The sequence below is a fragment of the Bubalus kerabau genome, chromosome 1 (genome assembly GCF_029407905.1).
Source record: "Bubalus kerabau isolate K-KA32 ecotype Philippines breed swamp buffalo chromosome 1, PCC_UOA_SB_1v2, whole genome shotgun sequence".
NCBI classification, from domain to species: Eukaryota; Metazoa; Chordata; class Mammalia; order Artiodactyla; family Bovidae; genus Bubalus; species Bubalus kerabau.
The window spans coordinates 62,577,254-62,600,509 of record NC_073624.1 but is presented as its reverse complement, the minus strand read 5'-3'; the positions used below and the strand labels follow the sequence as shown (position 1 = coordinate 62,600,509).

Here is a 23,256-nt window from a genome sequence, read left to right as displayed (position 1 = left end):
TTTTTAGTTCTTCACTTTCTGCCATAAGGGTGGTGTCATGTGCATATCTGAGGTTACTGATATTTCTCCCAGCAATCTTGATTCAAGCTTGTGCTTCCTCCAGCCCAGCGTTTGTCATGACGTACTCTGCATCAGTACAGTCATTTCAGTTGCTCAGTCTTGTGCAACTCTTTACGAGACCATGAATCGCAGCATGCCAGGCCTCCCTGTCCATCACCAACTCCCGGAGTTCACTCAAACCCACATCCATCGAGTCAGTGATGCCATCCAGCCATCTCATCCTCTGTTGTTCCCTTCTCCTCCTGCCCCCAATCCCTCCTAGCATCAGAGTCTTTTCCAATGAGTCAGCTCTTTGCAGGAGGTGGCCAAAGTACTGGAGTTTCAGCTTTAGCATCATTCCTTCCAAAGAAATCCCAGGGCTGATCTCCTTCGGAATGGACTGGTTGGATCTGCTTGCAGTCCAAGAGACTCTCAAGAGTCTTCTCCAACACCACAGTTCAAGTACTCTGCATATAAATAAATTAATAAACCCAGTGACAACATACAGCCCTGACATACTCCTTTTCCTTTTGGAGCCAGTCTGTTGTTCCATGTCCAGTTCTAACTGTTGCTTCCTGACCTGCATACAGATTTCTCAAGAGGCAGGTCAAGTGGTCTGGTATTCCCATCTCTTTCAGAATTTTCCACAGTTTATTGTGATCCCCACTGTCAAAGGCTTTGACATAGTCAATAAAGCAAAAATAGATGTTTTTCGGGAACTCTCTTGATCTAACTATGTGCTGATGGTTGCAGTTGCACTCCCAACCTGGTCGTTTTATGGCCCGAGGTCATCCAGCCCTCAGGTCTACAGGCTCTATGGTCAGATTTATGACAAACTCTAAGAAGGTTTACACCAAAAGGGACCTTTCCAGACATCTGCTGCCAGTCCCACCATCCCTGTGGTGAGTCCCTGCTGACTCATGCCTCCTCAGGACACCCTCCAACAAAAGCAGGTAGTTCGGTCAGTTTACTGTGGAGTCACTGCTCCTTTCTTCTGAGTCTTGGTACACAAGGTTTTGTTTGTTCCTTTAAAGTGAAGTCTCTGTTTGCCCTAGTCCTGTGGAAGTCTTGTAATCAACTCCTGCAGGCCTTCAAGGTCAGATTTCCTGGGGATTCCTAGTCCTTTGTCTGGTCCCCAGGTTGGAAAGCCTGATGTGGGTTTCTGAACCTACACAACAGAAGGAGAAATTCTTGGTATTATTGTTCTCCAGATTGTGGGTCACTGACCCAGTAGGTTTGGGATTTGATTTTATCATGATTGTGCCCCTCCTACTGTCTCACTGTGGCTTCTTCTTTGTCTTTGGATGTAGAGTATCTTTTTTTAGTAGGTTCTGGCATCCTCCTGGCAATGGTTGCTCAGCAACTTGTTGTGATTTTAGTGTTCTCACAGGAGGAGATGAGTGCACATCCTTCTACTCTGCCATCTTGAACTGGAAGCTGCCTATATCTTTTGAATTATGGTTTTCTGTGGAGTGACTTTGAAGTAACCTAGGTTTCAGCAAGATCAGACAGTCAGGGGCGTCTGTGATTGCAAGGCATGAGAAGAGGTGGTATTAAAGTATCACAGAAGCCTGGCAATCTCTTCAAGACTGAGAACCATGGTGAGGTTTGCCCACTAGGTGCTAGAACCAAAATAAGAAACAATCCAAGAAGCATACTGAAAGAGAAAGAAATACCTTCTCTTCTTACATCCTCACTTCTGCCTTTATACTGTTAAAGCAGCCATGGACAAAAGGTAAATGAATGAGGGCAAGATTTGCTCTAGAGGCTATAGTTGTATGATCACTACTCTAGAATATACAAAGATTCAACAACAAGTATGTTGGGAAATAAGAAACATTTCTTCTAGTGCAAATTTGACATAATGCATTCAGTTAGTTTCTATTATCTAATGAGTTTTTTATTTTGCCTTCGTTTAACATGTTTTTCCTGGATACAGTGTTTTCATTTGGTCTTCCATTGTCCTGTATTTTAGCACTCTAAGGATAGTATTTTATTGTCTTTTGTTTTGAATTTTTCTGACCAAAATCTACCCTTTACATTTTGCTTGATACTATGTAATGGTTTTTTTTTTTTTTTTTCCTTCTTGTTGCTTTGACTGTATTTTCCATCCACTTTCTGAAATTGTATCCTGCTGTGCCTTCATTCCATTATTTTTCTGTTCCTTTGACTTGGGTTTTTGTGAAGTTTCTTGTATCTGTGTGTTTAGACTTGCTATCCACTTTCAAAAGGAAATTTGACCATTATAGTTGCTACTATTTTTCTAATCACCTCCTTTCTAATTACATTTGTAACATTTTCTCAGTTATCACTTGATGTCTGTCAGTTGTTTTTTTTTTTTTCATTTTCAACTTTATGATTGTGTTTGATTTGTTTCAATTGCTTTGTACTCATTTTTAAATTTTTCTTGAATTGTTTCCTTTTTCCCAGGGATTACAGTCATTTGCTGCTTATTATACAGATACCAAAGGAACATTTCATGCAAAGATGAGCTCGATAAAGGACAGATATGGTATGGACCTAACAAAAGCAGAAGATATTAAGAAGAGATGGCAAAAATACACAGAACTGGACAAAAAAAATCTTCACAACGCAGATAATCACGATGGTGTGATCACTCATCTAGAGCCGGACATCCTGGAATGTGAAGTCAAGTGGGCCTTAGAAAGCATCACTACAAACAAAGCTAGTGCAGGTGGTGGAATTCCAGTTAAGCTATTCGAAATCCTGAAAGATGATGCTGTGAAAATGCTGCACTCAATATACCAGCAAATTTGGAAATCTCAGCAGTGGCCACACAACTGGAAAAGGTCAGTTTTCATTACAATCCCAAAGAAAGGCAATGCCAAAGAATGCTCAAACTACCGCACAATTGCACTCATCTCACATGCTAGTAAAGTAATGCTCAAAATTCTCCAAGCTAGGCTTCAGCAATATGTGAACTGTAAACTTCCTGATGTGCAAACTGGTTTTAGAAAAGGCAGAGGAACCAGAGATCAAATTGCCAACATCCACTGGATCATACAAAAAGCAAGAGAGTTCCAGAAAAACATCTATTTCTGCTTTATTGACTATGCCTATGACTGTGTGGATCACAATAAACTGTGGAAAATTCTTCAAGAGATGGGAATACCAGACCACCTGATCTGCCTCTTGAGAAATTTGTATGCAGGTCAGGAAGCAACAGTTAGAACTGGACATGGAACAACAGACTGATTCCAAATAGGAAAAGGAGTTCGTCAAGGCTGTATATTGTCACCCTGTTTATTTAACTTCTATGCAGAGTACATCATGAGGAACGCTGGACTGGAAGAAACACAAGCTGGAATCAAGATTGCAGGGAGAAATATCAACAACCTTAGATATGCAGGTGACACCATCCTTATGGCAGAAAGTGAAGAGGAACTAAAAAGCCTCTTGATGAAAGTGAAAGTGGAGAGAGAAAAAGCTGGCTTAAAGCTCAACATTCAGAAAACAAAGATCATGGCATCCGGTCCCACCGCTTCATGGGAAATAGATGGGGACACAGTGGAAACAGTGTCAGACTTTATTTTTCTGGATTCCAAAATCACTGCAGATGGTGACTGCAGCCATGAAATTAAAAGACGCTTACTCCTTGGAAGGAAAGTTATGACCAACCTAGATAGCATATTCAAAAGCAGAGACATTACTTTGCCAACAAAGGTTCATCTAGTCAGGGCTATGGTTTTTCCTGTGGTCATGTATGGATGTGAGAGTTGGACTGTGAAGAAGGCTGAGCGCCGAAGAATTGATACTTTTGAACTGTGGTGTTGGAGAAGACTCTTGAGAGTCCCTTGGACTGCAAGGAGATCCAACCAGTCCATTCTGAAGGAGATCAGCCCTGGGATTTCTTTGGAAGGAATGATGCTAAAGCTGAAACTCCAGTACTTTGGCCACCTTATGCAAAGAGTTGACTCATTGGAAAAGACTCTGATGCTGGGAGGCATTGGGGACAGGAGGAGAAGGGAACGACAGAGGATGAGATGGCTGGATGGCATCACTGACTCGATGGACGTGAATCTGGGTGAACTCCGGGAGTTGGTGATGGACATGGAGGCCTGGCGTGCTGTGATTCATGGGGTCGCAAAAGGTCGGACACGACTGAGCGACTGATCTGATCTGATACAGTATTTAAATATGGTTGGTTCATTTAATTTCTACAAAGTTTAGATTTTGTCATGGAAGACAGATCTTAATTACTTGCTCATAAGTAGATGTGGAAGCATCTTAACTTCTGTATTTTTAAATGTTACCTGAATTTTATATTTGTAGTATAATGAGTTTATTAATATACTCATTTCACACATTTCAGTGAGAATGTATTATTCTTTGTATATTGAAGTGCATTAGTTGTTAATATTGTGGTCATATCTTTTGAAGCTAAATTATTGATGGGGATTATGGCAAAGATGGCAGAGAAGGAAGACCTTGAGCTTACCTCCTCCCACAGACACACCAAAATTGCAACCACTCACTAAGCAGCTATCTATATAAGTAACCTAAGAGATGTCAGAAAAATTTTCCAGATCTAAAGACCTGAAGCAGGAACAACAGTGAGGTGGATAGGAGAGGCAGAGACACATTATGGTCAGGCCTGACACCTCTGGGTTAGCAACCCACAAATGGAAGGAGTATCATATGTAGACGTCCTTGCCAATGAACAACACAGCTGTTCAACATCCTCACATTTGTCTTCCGAGTCCAGGAGGGCCTGCACAGGGAAGATAAGCCCTCAGGAAATATAGCTTTGACAGCGTGCAAGCTTTCTATTTGGAAAAGCTGGAAGGCTGTCGGAAACAGAAACTGCACTCTTTAACCATGCATACAAAATGTCACACACTCTAAGTCCCAGTACACAAGCACTAATTTGAAAGAGACATGGGTCAGACCCACCTGCGGATCTTGGAGAGCCTCCTGGATAGGCTGAAGGCAACTGAGACTCCCCCTTGGAAAGGGAACACTGGAAGTAGCCATGTGGAAGTAGCCATTTTGAGGAGCTCTTTCTACTGTGATGACATCAGCCTACCAAGTGTCATTTTGGAAACTTAAACCTATCAGTACTGGAGAACATACTCACCCATGCTCAGTTGCAGCAGGTCAGTTTCAGCCCAAACTCCATTGAGCTGTGTAAATGGAGCAAATCAGGGACCCATCACCACCCCCAGGAGGCCAACACCAGCCTGACTATCCCTTGGCTAAGCAGACAGCTGCATGAGGACCTGGCCCTATTCTCCAGTGGGCCAGTAGCAGCACTACCCACCACCCCTGGCTACTCAACCAATCATGAGGATGAGATCCCTTACCCTCCAGTGGGTTCAAAGCAAATGTACAAAACGTAGCCACATAGCCAACTCAGCTGGGGTCCAACCCCACCTGCCAGCATGCCTAATATACTAACTCCTACCATTATAGAAGGGTACATGCATCCCATATAGGGGCAGCACTGGGGCCTATACCTCTGATGACCAAATGAGAGAATGCTTCTGGACCTCATTGGATGTTTCCTACACAAAGTCACTTCTCCAAGATTGAAAACTATAACTGATGTACATAGGAAAATACATAGAGAACTGGGCAAAATAAGGAGACAGAGAAATATATTCCAGATGATGAAATAAGACAAAACCTCAGAAAAAGAACAAAATGGAGAGGAGATAATCAATCTACTTGATAGAGAGTTGAAGGTAATGATCTAAAAATGCTCATGGAACTCAGAAAGAGAATAAATGAACACAATAAGGATTTCAGCAAAGTTAGAAACTATAAGTAAAAATCAAACAGAATTGAAGAATACAATAACTGAAATAAAATCCACACCAGAAGGAATTACCAGTAGATTAGATCAGAGGAATTGATCAGTGCTCTGAAAGACAGGTCATTGGTAATTACATATGATGACCATAAAAAGAAGAAAAGAATTTTTTTTTAATTACAATAATCTGAGACTTTTGGGATGACATCAAGTATGCCAACATTCACACTATAGAGATTGCAGAAGGAAAGAGAGAAATGAACAGAAAACTTATATGAAGAAATAATGGCTGAAAACATCCCTACCTCAGGAAGGAAACAGACCCCTAGGTCCAGGAAGTATAGCAATTCAAGTTAGATTAACTCATAGATCCACATCAAGACACATTAACATTAAATTATCAACTATTAAAGATAATGAGAGAATCTTAAAAGCAGCAAGACAATAACAAATAGTTACATTCAAAGAAACTTGCAGAAGACTATCAGATGACTTTTTAGTAGAAAATATGCAGGCCAGAAATGAGTAGCATGGGCATGATGCATTCAAAGTGATGAAAGGAAAAACCTGCAACTAAGAATACTCTACCCAGCAATGTAATTATTCAGATTTGAAGAAGAGATAAAGATTTTTCCAGACAAATAAAAGCTAAAATGATTAAGAATCATTATATTGGCTTTATAAGCAATGGTAAAGGAACTTTAAGCAGAGAAAAAAAAGACCACAACAAAAATGGGAAAATTATGAATGAGAAATATCATGGTAAAAAAAAAAAAAAAAAACAAATAAGTAGTGGATCAACCATTTATAAAGTTATAAGAAGGTAAAAAGGTAAAAGTAGTAAAATATTTTATACTCAAAATATGTGATAAGGATAGCCAAAGCAAAAATCTATAAAATATGGTGTCAAAACCATTAAAGGTAGGACATGGATTTAATATGTAAGGCTGCTAGAATGCAAAAGATTCCCCCTGCCAATGCAGAACATACTGGAGATATGGGTTCAATCCCTGAGCTGGGAAGATCCCCTGGAGTGGGAAAAAGCAACATACTCCAGAATTTTTGTCTGGAAAATTCCATGGACAGAGGAACTTTATGAGCTACAGCCCTTGGGTGGCAAAGACTTGAACACAACTGAGCGCTGAGCGCACATACATGCACATTCAAACTTAAGAGATCATCCACTTAATCATATGTATAGAAAGAAAGAATGATAGATAGATAATGCTCAGTTGCTAAATTTTGTCTGACTCTTTGTAACCCCATGGACTGTAGCCTACCAGGATCCTCTGTCCATGAGATTTTCCAGGCAGGAATACTGGAGTGAGTTGCCATTTCCTCCTCCAGGGGATCTTCCTGGGTCAAAGACTAAACCAACGTCCCCTGTGTCTCCTGCATTAGCAGGCAGATTCTTCTCAGACTGCCATCTGGGAAGTCAGACAGATAAATGTTGATATATATATATATATATATATATATATATATATATATGTCATCTTCCTATATATAGTAACCTATATATGCCATCTTCAAGTAGTCTTTATCCCCAGCATGCAAGGACATATAAATATCAACAATTCAGTCAATGTGGTCACCTCTTAACTAATTGAAAATAAATGTTATTTGATCATCTCAATAGATGCACAAAAACTTTTGCAAGATTAAACATCCATTAATGATAGAAATGCTGAACATGAGAGTCTAGAGGGATTATATCTCAACATATTAAATATAACATATGCAGAAATTTCATCCAAAAACTGCAGAATATACACTCTTTTCAAGTGGACACAGAAAATTCTTCAGAATAAATCACATGCTAGGCCCCAAAGCAAGTCTCAGTAAAATTAGGAAGACTGAAATCATAATAAACGTCTTTTCTGACTACAAAGTTGTGAGACTAGAAATCAAGTATAATAAAATAGCTGCAGAAAACCTTCAGAGACAAAATCATGTGGAGATGAAATAATTTGCTATAAAATAAATGGTGGGTCATTGCAGAAATCAATGAATAAATCAAAATAACTGGAGACAATTGAAAAATGAAAAACAATGATCCAAATTATGGGAAGCAGCAAAAGAAGTTCTAAGAGAGAAGATTATACTGGTATAATTCTACCTCTAGAAAGAAGAAAAATCTCACATAAGCAAACTTATACATAAAAGAACTTGAAAAAAGAATAAATTAAAAGACAATCAGACAATTTAGTGGGTAGTAAGAAAGAACAATGATCATACAAAAAATAAATAAAATAGAGACTTAAAAAAATGGAAAAGACTGATGAAGCAAATATCTGATATTTTAAAAGATAACAAAATTCATAAGCTTTTAGCTAGACTCATCAGAAAAAAAGAGAGAGAACCCAAATCTATAAAATCATAAACAAAAGTGAAGTTACAACCAACACCACAGAAACACAAATTATAAAACATTACTGAGAAAAACTGTATGCCAATAAAATGGACAATTTAAAAGAAAAGGACAGATTCCTAGAAATGTATAATCTCCTAAGACTGAATCAAGAAGAAATAGAAAATCTGAACAGACTGATTGCCAGTAAATAAATATAATCAGTAATAGTAGCCTCCCAACAAGCAGAATTCCAAGAAACAAACAGCTTCACAGGTGAATACTACTAAACATTTCAAGGAGAGTTAACACCTATCTTTCTCAAACTATTCCAAAAATTAACAGTGTGGACATTCCTTAAAAAACTGGAAAATACAACTGCCATATGACCCAGCAATCTCACTACTGGGCATACACACCGAGGAAACCAGAATTGAAAGAAACACATGTACCCCAGTGTTCATCACAGCACTGTTTATAATAGCCAGGACATGGAAGCAACCTACATGTCCATCAGCAGATGAATGGATAAGAAAGCTATGGTATACAAATGGAGTATTACTCAGCCATAAAAAAGAATACATTTGAATTAGTTCTAACAAGGTGGATGAAACTGGAGCCTATTATACAGAGTGAAGTTAGCCAGAAAGAAAAACACCAATACAGTATACTAATGCATATTTATGGAATTTAGAAAGATGGTAATGATAACCCTGTATGCAAGACACCAAAAGAGACACAGATGTATAGAATAGTCTTTTGGACTCTGTGGGAGAGGGCGAGGGTGGGTGATTTGGGAGAATGGCATTGAAACATGTATATTTATCATATATTAAATTAATCGCCCGTCCAGATTTGATGCATGAGACAGGATGCTCGGGGCTGGTGCACTGGGATGACCCAGAGGGATGGTATGGGGAGGGAAGTGGGAGGGGAGTTCAGGATGGGGAACAAATGTACACCCGTGGTGGATTCATGTCAATGTATGGCAAAACCACTTCAATATTGTAAAGCAATTAGCCTCTAACTAAAATAAATAAATTTATATTCAAAAAAAAAAAAACAAACAAAAGTTGAAGAGGAAGGAACAGCTTTCAAACTCATTCTATGAGGCCAACATCACCCTGATGACAAAACCAGACAGGACACCACAACCAAACAAAAGGCCAGCATCATGTTTAACATAAATGCAAAGTTCTCAACAAGATATTAACAAAAAATTTTTGAACAATATATTAAAAGTATCATACACCATCTTCAAGTGGGATATATCCCCACATGCAAGTATCTGTCAGTACCAACAATTCAGTCAATGTCATCACCTCCTAGCTAATTAAAAATAAAAGCTATATGATCACCTCACTAGATGCACAAAAGCTTTTAACAAGATTTAACATCCATTATGACTAAAATGTTCAAAAATGAGGGTCTAGAAGGACTATATCTCAACATAATAAAGGTCGTATATCACAAGCCCCAAGCCAACCTCATACCTAACATTGAAAAGCTGAAAATACTTTCTCTAAAATTAGAAATTAGACAAGGATGATAAAACAAAAGAAAAGAAAAAGAATCTGAATTGGAAAGAAAGAAAGAAAACTGTCAATGTTTACAAAAAATATACTATATAGAGAAACTCATAAAGATGCCATCAAAAATCTATTAGAAATAATATTTGAATCAATAAAATTTCAGGACAAAAAAAATTATATGCAGAAATCGGTGTAGCATAGTGTTTCTATATACTAACAGTTTCTATATACTACCAGAAAGAGAAAGTAATAAAAATTCAATTTACAATTGCATCAGAAAATAAAAGTACCTACACTTAAATCTTATTACAGAGGTAAAAGATCTGAACTTGGAAAACTAGAAGATGCTGATCAAAGAAATTGAAGACATCGCAAACAAATGGAAAGATATACCATGCTCATGGATTGGAAGAATTAATATTATTAAAATGACAGTACTACACAAGGCAATCTACAATTCAATCCAATCTCTATTAAAATGTCAATGGCATATTTGGACAGAACTGCTACAAGTATTCCAAAATTTGTATGGAAACATAAAAGATCCCAAATAGCCGAAACATTCTTGTGAAAGATGGGCAAAACTGAAAGTATTGTGATCCTTTATTTCAAATTATACTACAATGCTAAGTAATCAAAACAGTATGGTACTGGCACAAAAATATACACATAGATCAGTGGAACAGAATAGAGAGTCCAGAAATAAGTCCAGGTTCATACATCAATTAATCTACAATAAAGGAGGAAGAATACACAATGGGGAAAGACAGGCTCTTCAATATATGGTGTTGAGAAAACTAGATAGATATATGCAAAAGAATCAAACTGGTATATTTTTCATACCATGTACAAAAGTAAACTCAAAATGGAATCACAGACTCTGGGTGATACAAGGTTGCTATGATTTTTAAATATCCATAGTTACCCAGTTATCCTTACTTTAAGACATATCAGGTATACTAGAATTCAGGAAAGGGATTTTCTTTATGTATATCACTGAAGTTTACTTTCTCTGTCTAAAGGGTGAGATTCATGCAGCCTTGGTAGAAAGTTGTTCATTGTGTTATAAGGATTGAAATATTCACCAGCTTCTCTCTTTGCTTTTAAAGAGAGGCCCAAGTAATTACGACATTTTTTAAATTTTAATGACTATTAATGGAAGTTCAACATTTGTAATGAAGCAATTAAAATTCATGTATTTGGGGGAATGACTTTGGTATGAGAAAAGGAATGTATGTTTAGAAGTAGAGTTAGAGAACTTTATCTACTCTTAGTGATTTTTTATTTTACTTAACATACCAATATTGTCTAATTACATTGTTTTCAAAGATAGCTCCAATAATACTGGAAACTAAATATATTGAGGTAAAATAAAAATATTTCAAATATTTTTAATACTGTCATGTAATGACACAAATACTGATGTCGCTATCATAATGGCTATAAACACTGCCATAGAGATTCCACGCAATATGCTTATTTTAGATCAGATGTAATACTCCTAATTTGGATAAGATAATTTTTAACAATAAATATAGCAAGAATAGAAATTCAGAAAGTGAGTAATCTTAGACAATAAAATATGCTAATTTCTTGCAGAAATCCTTGCCAATGTATGATTTAAATAAAATAACCAAATAGCTTCTTTCATTGTTTAATAGAATAACAATTCCTGAAGTTTAGTAATATCTAAATCCAAATTCATGTATCTTATTGACATTAAAATTGTTTTGTATAACTTTTTTCATTAAGAAGTAAATAATGTATAGCTACATTTAAGAGAGTATTGACGAATTGATGACTCAAAGTCGCAATTGCATTTCTTTTGCCTTCTGTCTCTCAGCAGTTGTCTGCCATGGGTGACAGATCAGATCAGATCAGTCGCTCAGTCGTGTCCGACTCTTTGCGACCCCATAAATCGCAGCACGCCAGGCCTCCCTGTCCACCACCAACTCCCGGAGTTCACTGAGACTCACGTCCATCGAGTCAGTGATGCCATCCAGCTATCTCATCCTCTGTCGTCCCCTTCTCCTCCTGCCCCCAATCCCTCCCAGCATCAGAGTCTTTTCCAATGAGTCAGCTCTTCGCATGAGGTGGCCAAAGTACTGGAATTTCAGCTTTAGCATCATTCCTTCCAACAGGGGAACAAGCAACTACTCAGAAGCGACTGACTTCATTCTTGTCGGCTTCAAGGTCCGCCCAGAACTTCACATTCTCCTCTTCCTGCTATTTCCGCTTATCTACACCATGATCCTTCTAGGAAATGTTGGCATGATGGTCATTATTATGACTGACCCCAGGCTGAACACACCAATATATTTCTTCCTAGGCAACCTCTCCTTCATTGATCTCTTCTATTCTTCTGTTATTGCACCCAAGGCTATGAGCAACTTCTGGTCTGAGAGCAAGTCCATCTCATTTGCAGGCTGTATTAGCCAGTTCTTTCTCTTTGCTTTCTTCATTGTGACTAAAGGATTTCACCTGGCAGTCCTGGCTTATGACTGCTCCATTGCCATCTGCAACCCACTCCTCTACACTGTCCAGATCTCAACACATCTCTGTGTTCAGTTGGTGGCTGGTTCCTATTTTTTTGGCTGCATCAGCTCAGTTCTTCAAACCAGCATGACATTTACTTTATCCTTTTGTGCATCTCGAACCATTGACCATTTTTACTGTGATGACCATCCACTTCAGAAGATTTCTTGTTCTTATCTCTATATTCATAAGTTGGTTTCTTTTTTCTTATGCAGCATTATCATTAATTGTCATTATTGTGTCATATATATATATATATCCACAGTTCTAAAAATACGCTCCACTGAGGGGTGAAAGAAAGCCTTCTCCACTTGCAGCTCTCACCTAGGAGTTGTGAGTGTACTGTATGGTGCTGTATTTTTTATGTATCTCACTCCTGATACATTTCCTGAGCTCAGTAAAGTGGCTTCCTTATGCTACACCCTAGTCATTCCTATGTTGAACCCTTTGATTTAAACTCCGAGGAACAAAGATGTCAAAGAAGCTCTGAGAAAGAGCCTAGAGAAAAGATATTTTACTTCTATTTTTACAGTGATGTAAATGAAAGTCCTGGGAAATTATAACAACTTGGGAAAGCAACTGATTAAAAAGTTGTACCCATTGATCTTAGAAATATTTAATCATAAAGTTTTAATTTATTAGAATTTCGTATACTTACAGCTGCAAAGTACATTTGGACTATGGTTTGCCTGTTTTGATTCAAGACTGGAATGACTTTCTCTGTGCTTCATCTTCAATTTTCTTGCATTAGTAACATGTGTTATGTGGATATAAATGTACTTGGTAGAGGTAACACAAGCTAATGTAATAAGCAAATGAAATATCATATTTACTGAAGAAATCTTTGTGAACTCTTAGTGAGAGAATCACTCTGCAGTGCACAGTCTGAAGGGTGACATGTAAGTAACTCTTAATTGCCCAGAGGCTAAATGAATTTATTTCATGATTTCTCTGACATGAATAATTATATCTGCCCATCATTTGAATATTGATTAATCTGATAAATTATTTTTGGATGTCCTTCCTTTTTACAAGAAAACTGTAATAAAATAAATGAGTAAATTTAATATTTTGTTATATGTGCCTTAGTGAGAATTATTTTATCAATTCAATATATATTGAATTTTGATGTACTCTTCGCCCTATAAAAATTCCTAGGCATAAGTAATTTCTCTACTTGAGGTCACAGTATTTGAGGGGAAAATATCTGACTAGAGAGCTAACATGCCATATGTTAAATCCAGTGCATAAAAGCAAATATAGAAATACGTATAGAGTGCAGTCTTTAAAGATGAGTGATCTAAATGATCAAGGAAAACTTAAAAACTTCCTGAAATTTAGTTCTTGATTTTAATGCACAAGAGAGGGAGTAAGAGAAACTTAGAAGGAAATTCATGGAACTCATACAGACCTATATAACAAGACAAGGAAGATTTCTTTTATTCTGCAGGCAGCAGGGAAGCACTGTGGATTGTTTAAAGGATATACTGTGTTCAAATTTGTATTTTAGAAAAATTGCATTTTAACTTTGGGTAGCTAAATATTCGTGGAAGAAGAGAATCACAGAAAGCCTCTGATTATCCCAATGAGAGGTTATCATTGTTTTAATGACAGCAGTTTTACATGAGACAGTGAAGCGTGGGAATATCTTTAAAACCATGGATAATCTAAGCTGAATATTGGGGTGGTTAATAAAATGAGGTCTGGTGGAAGATAATAATTATTTCAATGTTTAAGAATCTCTCGCTGGGAAAATGCTGCCTCGTAAAATAAGGAAGAAAATATGATTAATAATATTTAACCATTAAGAGTTAAGAAAATATTCTCAGAACTCAGACTGAGCTTTCAAATTCTGCTTTTGCCTATGTGTTCCAAGGTCAACTGTCTTCACTTTGCAGAAACTCTTGTTTCTCAGTTTAATATAACTGCTGCTGCTACTGCTAAGTCACTTCAGTCGTGTCCAGCTCTGTGCAACCACATAGATGGAAGCCCACCAGGCTCCCCTATCCCTGGGATTCTCCAGGCAAGAACACTGGAGTGAGTTGCCATTTCCTTCTCCAATGCATGAAAGTGAAAAGTGAAAGGAAAGTTGCTCAGTCGTGTCCGACTCTTAGCGACCCCATGGACTGCAGCCTACCAGGCTCCTCCGTCCATGGGATTTTCCAGGCAAGAGTACTGGAGTGGGGTGCCATTGCCTTACCTAACCTTATTTAATATTTTCCTGTTTAAAATATCCAATCGACCTTCTCTTCCTAAACTGATAAAGCTTTTACTAATACTGAATTATAATAAAAGAGAAGCTATGGTCCCACATCATTTTTGCTATCTATACACTTTAAAAGCACAGATGAATTCTAAACATAATTTTTAATTTAAAAACTGGTTTTTAAAAAATAATATTAAAATTAACTTATAAAAATATTTTAGAAAAATGACATTCTTATCAAGTTGGGCTTACTAAATAGAGTAGTATGTCTCTGATTTTAATGTAGTCTTTTAGTCACACTGCAGTTTTAAAGGAATTTTTAAAGAGATCCTAATCTCAAAAGTTTTTTTGCTAAAGGTATAAAGTTAATTGTGTGAATGTTATCTTTCCCTTCAGTATATTTTCTGTTTGGTATTTAAATATAGGAGAAGAGAATTAGCAACCATAATCTGTCTTTGAATTTGTGATATAGAGGGCATTTGTCATATCCTGAAACATAGCTATATCAAGATATACAGGTAATAATTTCAAGTGAATTTTTCTTTTTCCCTTGTTTTTGATTATTATTAAACTATTTGTTTGTACCTAAGGTTACTTGGACTGCAAGGAGATCCAACTAGTCCATTCTGAAGGAGATCAGCCCTGGGATTTCTTTGCAAGGAATGATGCTAAAGCTGAAACTCCAGTACTTTGGCAAACTCATGCGAAGAGTTGACTCATTGGAAAAGACTCTGATGCTGGGAGGGATTGGGGGCAGGTGGAGCAGGGGACAACAGAGTATGAGATGGATGGATGGCGTCCTGATTCGATGGACATGAGTCTGAGTGAACTCCAGGAGTTTGTGATGAACAGGGAGGCCTGGCATTCTGCGATTCATAGGGTCGTAAAGACTCGGACACGACTAAGCGACTGAACTGAACTGAAAGTTACTTCAGTCCTCATTGACAACAGCCCAAGAGTCTTCACTTATGGCACCATAATTGACTTTACGATTACTCCTCTCCCAATGGAATCCATTACAGAGGATGAGCAAAAATTCAATGCTGAAATATCCTGAGGAAGGTTTCACAGGCTTTAAATAACTAACACCATCATAAATACTACTCCCCATACTCTAGCTCATGATCATGGTCTCTGGACGATGCAAGTTGCTATGGCCTTTAAATATCCATGGTTACCCAAGTATATTTATCTTAAAACACCTAAGGTTTAACAGAATTCAGTAAAGGGATTTCCCTTTATGTATATCAGTGAAGTTTACTTGCAGTATCTAAACAGTGAGATCTCTTGAATTGATGGAGCCTTGATAGAAAGTCATTCACTGCAGTGTAAGGATTGGAATATTCACTACCTTCTTTCTCTGCCTGAAAAAGAAGTTTAAATGGCTGTGATATTTTTTAAATGACTGTTAATGGAAATGAAATCTTTACAATGAGGCAATAAAAATGTATATATTGGGAGAATGGCTTTGACCTGAGAAAAGGAAAATATTTGAAACTCCATTAGAGAACTTTATCTTCACTTAGTGATTTTTGGATGTTATTAATTATGCAAATAATGTCTATTTTATTGTAGTTTCAAAGATGGCCTACATAAATAAGGAAAATGAAATATATTGAGCTAAAATAAGGTAAAAATATTTTCAATTTATTTACTACTGTCATGTAATGAATCAAACACTAACTTCACTCTCATGAGGGCTGTAAACACTATCATATAGATTACATTGGAGAAGGAAAAGGCAACCCACTCCAGTGTTCTTGCCTGCAGAATCCCATGGACGGGGGAGCCTGGTAGAAGGCCGTCTATGGGATTGAACAGAGTCAGACACGACAGAAGCGACTTAGCAGCAGCAGCATAGATTACATGAGATACTTCTATTTTAGATAATGTGCATACTACAATTTTAGATGAAGAAAGCATCTAGCTATAAGCATTTTAAGAATAGAAATTTAGAATGTGAGTGATTTTAGGCAATAAAATAGGCTAATTTCTTACAGAAATACCTGCCAGTTATGATTTAAATAAACTAACCAAAGGACATCTTTCACTGCTTAATAGAATAACAGTTTAAGAAGCCTAATGACATCTACTTCAAATTCTTGCATCTTCCTGTCATTAAAATTGTTTTGTATGCAATAGCTTATTAAGCAGTAAATAATTTAATTCTCCATTTAAGAAAGTATTAATAGCACTAGAATCAAAGCCACAGTTTCATTTATTTTGCCTTGTGCCTCTCAGCAGATTTCTGCCATGGGTGACAGGGAAACAAGCAACCACTCAGAAGTGACTGACTTCATTCTTGTCGGCTTCAGGGTCCGCCCAGAGTTCCACATCCTCCTCTTCCTGCTTTTTCTGCTTGTCTATGCCATGATCCTTCTAGGGAACGTTGGCATGATGGTCATTATTATGACTGATCCCCGGCTGAACACACCAATGTATTTCTTCCTAGGCAACCTCTCCTTCGTTGATCTCTTCTATTCATCTGTTATTGCACCCAAGGCTATGGTCAACTTCTGGTCTGAGAGCAAGTCCATCTCCTATGCAGGCTGTGTGACCCAGCTGTTTCTCTTTGACCTCTTCATTGTGACCGAGGGGTTTCTCCTAGCAGTCATGGCTTATGACCGCTTCATTGCCATCTGCAACCCACTCCTCTACTCTGTCCAGATGTCAGCACGTCTCTGTGTTCAGTTGGTGGCTGGTTCCTATTTTTTTGGCTGTATCAGCTCAGTTATTGAGACCAGCGTGACATTTACTTTACCCTTCTGTGCTTCTCGGAACATTGACCATTTTTACTGTGATGAGCGTCCACTTCAGAGGATTTCTTGTTCTGATCTCTATATTCCTAATATGGTATCCTTTTTCCTATGCAGCATTATCATTTTGCCTACCATAATTGTCATTATTGTGTCTTATATATGTATTGTATCCACAGTTCTAAAAATACGCTCCACTGAGGGGCGAAAGAAAGTCTTCTCCACTTGCAGCTCTCACCTAGGAGTCGTGAGTGTACTGTATGGTGCCATCATCTTTATGTATGTCATCCCTGACAGATTTCCTGAGCTGAGTAAAGTGGCCTCCTTGTGTTACACCCTGGTCACTCCCATGTTGAATCCTTTAATTTACTCTCTGAGAAACAAAGATGTCAAAGAAGCTCTGAGGAAGATCCTGGGGAAAAAACTATTTCCATTTAATTCTATATTAACTGAAAATAGAATTAAGTAAATGTAATATTCTGAAAGTGCTGAGCTTTATAATAACTTAGAGAAGCACTGATTCTAATCTTAAGAGACTTTATTTGTTTGAATCCCATATACAAAGAATATATACTTTGGAAGATGTATATGGACCTAATCAGAATACATACATCAGGAAGATGGACTCTATTTTGTCTGGCTGTTGATTTTGGAATGGAATGACTTTCTCTGTACTTCCTTTTGGATAATGATAATGGTTTCCATGTAATTTGTTTTTAGGACATATATATTCCAACTTCTGACTCTTTGAGGCTGTTGTTTGGGATGTATTGTTTATCTTGAGTCAGTAGCATATGTTACATATATATACTTGGTAGAGGTAACACAGTCTGATGTACTAAGAAAGACAGAACAAAATACCAGATTTACTAAAGAAATCTTTGTGAATGTCTAGAGAATCAGATACTCTGCAGTACACAGTCTCAAGTGTGAAATGTAAGTAACTCTTAATTGTCCAGAGGCTAAACGAGTGGCACATTTATCCCATGGTTTCTCTGGCTGAATCATTATTATTTCTCCTCTTCATTTGAATATCTACTAAACGGATAAATTGTTTTTTAAAATTGTACCTTTTCACAAGGAAACTGTAATAAAAATAAACAAGAGTAAAGATAATTCATATTTTGTTAATATGCCTTAGTGAGAATTCATTCATCAAATTAATACTTATTGAATTTTTATATACTCTGTGCCCTATAAAAATTCCCACTTTTAAATGATTTCTGTACTTGACCTCACACTAATTGATGGGAAAAATAGCTAAACAAAGAGCTATTAATAACATGTCAAATGTCAGTGAATAAAGTGAGTGAGAGTTGCTCAGTCGTGTCCGACTCTTTGCAACTCTATGGGCAGTCCATGGAATTCTCTAGGCCAGGATACTGAAGTGGGTAGCCCCTCCCTTCTCCAGGGGATCTTTCCAACCCAGGGATTGAACCCAGGTCTTCCGCATTGCAGGCAGATTCTTTAACAGCTGAGCCACAAGGGTAGAAATTACGAAGACAGAGCAGCTTCTATAGATGAGTGATATAAATGATCAGGGAAAACTTCATAAGTACATTTGTAAACATAAATGAACTTGAGCAAGGTGAAATAGAAAAGTTTTTGTGAAAAGGCAATTAAATAATGATTTGTTAAACTTCCAAAAATTTAATTCCTGATATTAATGTAAAAGTGAAGGAGTGAGATTTAAGACTTAAAAGGAAATTCATGGAAATTGTGCACATCTATATAAGAAGACAAGGAGGTTGGCTTATTTTCTGCAGACCACAGGAGAGCACTAGTGATTTTTCTTCAAAGACTATATTGTGTTCAAATCGACATTTTAGAAAAATCACGTTGGTAACTTGTGGTAGATAAATATTCATAGAAGAAGATAATCACTGTCTTATGACAGTGGAGAGAGGGAATACCTTTAAAATTACAGATAAACTAAACTGAATATTAATTAATGGTTGATGAAGTTAAAACAAGGTAGAAGTGAGTAATGACTTCTAATGTTTGAGCATCTCTAACTGGGGAAATACCACCTAACAAAATGAGAAGAAAAGTATGAGTAATAACAGTTAATCATTAAGAGTTAACAAAATTAAGTCAGGTCAGACTGAGCTTTCTCATCCTGATTTGCCTATGTGCTTGATAGTCAACTGTCTTGCCATTACAGAAACTCTTATTTCTCAGTTTAATAAAAGAATACTAAGGTCCAGTGAGCAAAGAACCTGTGCCTGAGATTTAGGTGAGGTGAAACTGAAAAGAATTATGAATTTCTTCAAAGCTTGTTCCAATATAGGACTCAACGTGTTGCATGAAAGATTCTGTATTTTACAAGCAAAGAGTGCTAGTAAAACATGCCTAAATAAATTGAAGACCACATTTATCTAAAACATTATTACTACTTTAATCTCATCTTGTGGCATCCCATTACATTTATAATTATAGCTGATTGTAGAGTCATAACTAGCTAATTTTACTAAATGGGAATGTTCACAATATTTAATCCTGACTCACACAGCTAGAATGTAAGTGAATCTGGACTTGAACCCTAGTCTTTTGACCCTAGCTTCCACGTTCCTCCTTCCACTTCTCTCTGTCTCTCAAGAACAGTAGTCTCTTCTGATGGCTAAAGCAACAGGGTACTTTTCTTTTTTTGGCTAAGCCTCACAACATGTGGTATCTTAGTTCCCTGATCAGGGATCGAACTCTCATCCCCTGCATTAGAAGTGCAGAGTCCTAACCTTGGGCTGCCAGGATCCTTTGGAAGGAAAGTGACTAGTCTTCTCCTGCCATCACCCAAAATGAGTGGCACAGCTGCAAATACCTGGGAACGACCAGGCAAGTGTACTGGCCCTTTAACTGGAGACAGGTGACAAAGACATAACAGCTACTGAAGAATGATCAGGACTTGCCCACAGACTCAAGGAAGCCTCACATCAGAGCTAAGAAGTAGGCCCCCTTTTTAAAAAATCACCCCTGCAGAATATCTATAATACATAGGCCTTGTTGACTGAAGAAAAATGGGAGTCACGAGTTATGTTTCATTTAGGGACATTACTGAGGACAATAACCCAAGAGACAGCCTCTCAGACATCTCTGAGGAACTGCTCCAACAAGGTAATGGAAGAGCCAGGATACATGGGAGTTTTTGTGAAAAAACAGAAACCAGAACAAACCTACATAGTCGAACATCAAAAGATTACTACTAATCACAAACAAAACAGACATCTCAGTTTTAGTGCTTTCAATATATGTGTGTTTGTGTCTCTCAGTCGTGTCTGATTCTTTGCAACCCTATGGACTATAGTCTGCCAGGCTCCTCTGTCTATGGAATTCTCCAGACAAGAATACTGGAGTATTCCCTTCTCCAGGGGATCTTCCCAAACATGGGTCTCCCACATAGCAGGCAGATCCTTTATGGTCTGAGCCACCAGGGAAGCCCTTCATTGTATGGGAAGAGGCAATAGTCTGTACTCATTGAAACTATTCCTTTGATATACATCTCAACTAGGTAAGGACAGTATCCTGTTTTTCCTCCATCCTAAATTCCCCTCAGGACACACCGATGTAGGGGTGGCTGCAGGGGCTGATGGTTTCATAGTGGCAATGTTCATTGTTTACTAGAAGGGCAGGTGACATTCTTTGTCCACCGCCTACACACAATCTTGATTTGTCACCTATGCAGGAAAGTCCATCTAGAGCTTTATTCTAGTTACTATTGTGGAATTACAATTACCCTAAAACTTGGCACCTTAAAACCACCATATCATTTTATTTAACAGTTCATGGCTGGGCAATTCACACGCAGGTCTTTCACGTGGTTCCAGTCAAATGTCAGCTGGAGCTAACTGGGTTGAATGTGCAAAATGGCTCACTGACATGAGTGGCAGTTGATGTTGGCTGATGAGCTGTCCACTAGAAAGTCCACATGTGGCCTCTCCAATTTGGCCAACTCAGGGAAGTAGGACATCCACATATATAGTGGAACTATATGTAACTTTGCTCTGTATTTTCCAAATTTCCTGTAAATGTGTTATTGTATTTTCATAATTTAAAAAAATAAAATAAAGAAGTAAGCAAAAAAAAATCCTGACTCAACTGCTGCTATACTAACAACACCTGATGTCTAGCTTCCCCCAGGACAGGCATTCCCAAAAATCCAGGCAGAAGCTGCAAGTCCTTCTCTGATCTAGCCTTGGAAGTCAGCATCACTCCCATGGCATCTGTTGGCTATAAATGAATAATTAAACAGACTACCTTCAAAGGAAGGAAAATTAGGCTCCACTTCTTGGTGAAGGAGTGGCAAAATCACATTGTAAAGATGCATATAATTGGGATTTTTTTAAGTATTTTATATTAATTTCTCATTTAAAGGCTTTCTTCTCTGCAATCAGCCCCCTGCTTTTTTTTTTTTTTTTTTTTTTTTTTGTCTACTAACCATATTGAAGCCTTCAATGGCTGTGTCAATGACCTCTCTTGATAAATGTCACATTTCACTCGAAAATAGATGGGTTATTCTCAAGTATCTTTTGATATTAATCTCTAATATAATTCCATGGTGATAAGAGAATGGATTCTGCATGATTTTAATAACTTTAGATTATGAAATTTTTGCACCTGGTCTTATGTTCCTGGATATGTTCCAACGTCTTGTAGTTTATAGTCTATAGGAACTTGAATAGAATTTGTATCCTACTGTTGTGCGAAAAGTGCATAAATCTTAATTATGTTGAATTGGTTCATACTGCTTTTCAGGTCTACTATATCTTTCTACTTCTTTGTATATTCATTCTATTAATTTTGAGAGTTTGATATTTAAACTCCCAGTAAAAAATCTTAATTTATCTACTTAAAAATTAATTGTAATATATAGTGGAACTATATGTAACTTTGCTCTGTATTTTCCAAATTTCCTGTAAATGTGTTATTGTATTTTCATAATTTAAAAAAATAAAATAAAGAAGTAAGCAAAAAAAAAATCCTGACTCAACTGCTGCTATACTAACAACAGTTATATTTAAAAATTTAGCCTCCTTTTAATATTCCATTTTTAATTTAAGAAATATCTAAATAAATTGTTAGTTAAAATAATAAATGTATAATTATTATGAATAAGCAAAACTAAATTTTCTATTTTATTGTGCAGCTTCCTATTCTTCAGGTGAAGATGAAACCTTTCAAAAAAAAAAAGATGTTTCTTAATCATTGCTCAAAAATATAAATTCTTAGATCTATGGTGTTCTGAGCACAAAACTTCTGTCCTTTAAGAGAATGGGAGTAGCTGGAATTGGGGCCCAGTACTCTTGGCCTGGCATCTAAAATATAGATTCTTAGAAGACCTGCATGTTATTTTTTTAAACACTTTATTGAGGAATAATTGGTTTGAATTAACAGTATGTATTTAAAGTGAACAACTCTGTGAGTTTTGTGGCCAATGAAAACACCACTGCATCAAGATATAGAATATTTCCTTCATTTCCAAATGGTTGATTATGCCTCTTTTCAGGCCATTCTTCCCTCCAAACCCATCTCCTGATAACCAGTGATCTGTATGGTATATATTAGAATCATACAGCATGTCATCTTTTCTCTCAGGCGTCTTCACTGTGTAAAATGATTTTGAGATTTCTTCATTTTATCATGTATAAGTAACCCATTCTTTTTATTGCTGAGTAATTTTTCACTTTTCATTGTACATATATACCAAATTTTGTTTATGTACTCTTAAATAAATGGGCAATTGATGTTTGATCAGCTTTTAGATATTGTGAATACAGCTGATATGTGTTCATATGTGTTTGCTAGTTTGCTTTCCTTATCTTTGCTGATTTTTGAAGCTTGAGACTCTGAGATCTCATAATAATTATGTTTGATTTGAAGAGACTACCAGGGAAATATCTGAAAATAAAAAACAAACAAAAAAATTTTTTACTGAACAAAATCTACTAAATCTCAGGAAGACTGAGACTCTAATGCATTTGAGCCAGGACCCACTCCTTCTCTGCCCTCTCTCCTCCCAGCAGAGCTGAAAGTGCACTCATGAAAGTACAGGCAGGGACATAGAGATCCCT

At 37.0% G+C, this 23,256-nt stretch overlaps 2 pseudogenes; both read left to right on the top strand.

Moving 5' to 3' along the window:
• The first annotated feature begins 816 nt into the window (after positions 1-816).
• On the top strand, positions 817-12,769 carry LOC129644966 (olfactory receptor 9K2-like; annotated as a pseudogene).
• Positions 12,770-16,641: 3,872 nt separating this feature from the next.
• LOC129641510 (olfactory receptor 9K2-like) lies at positions 16,642-17,640 on the top strand (annotated as a pseudogene).
• Positions 17,641-23,256: the final 5,616 nt, after the last annotated feature.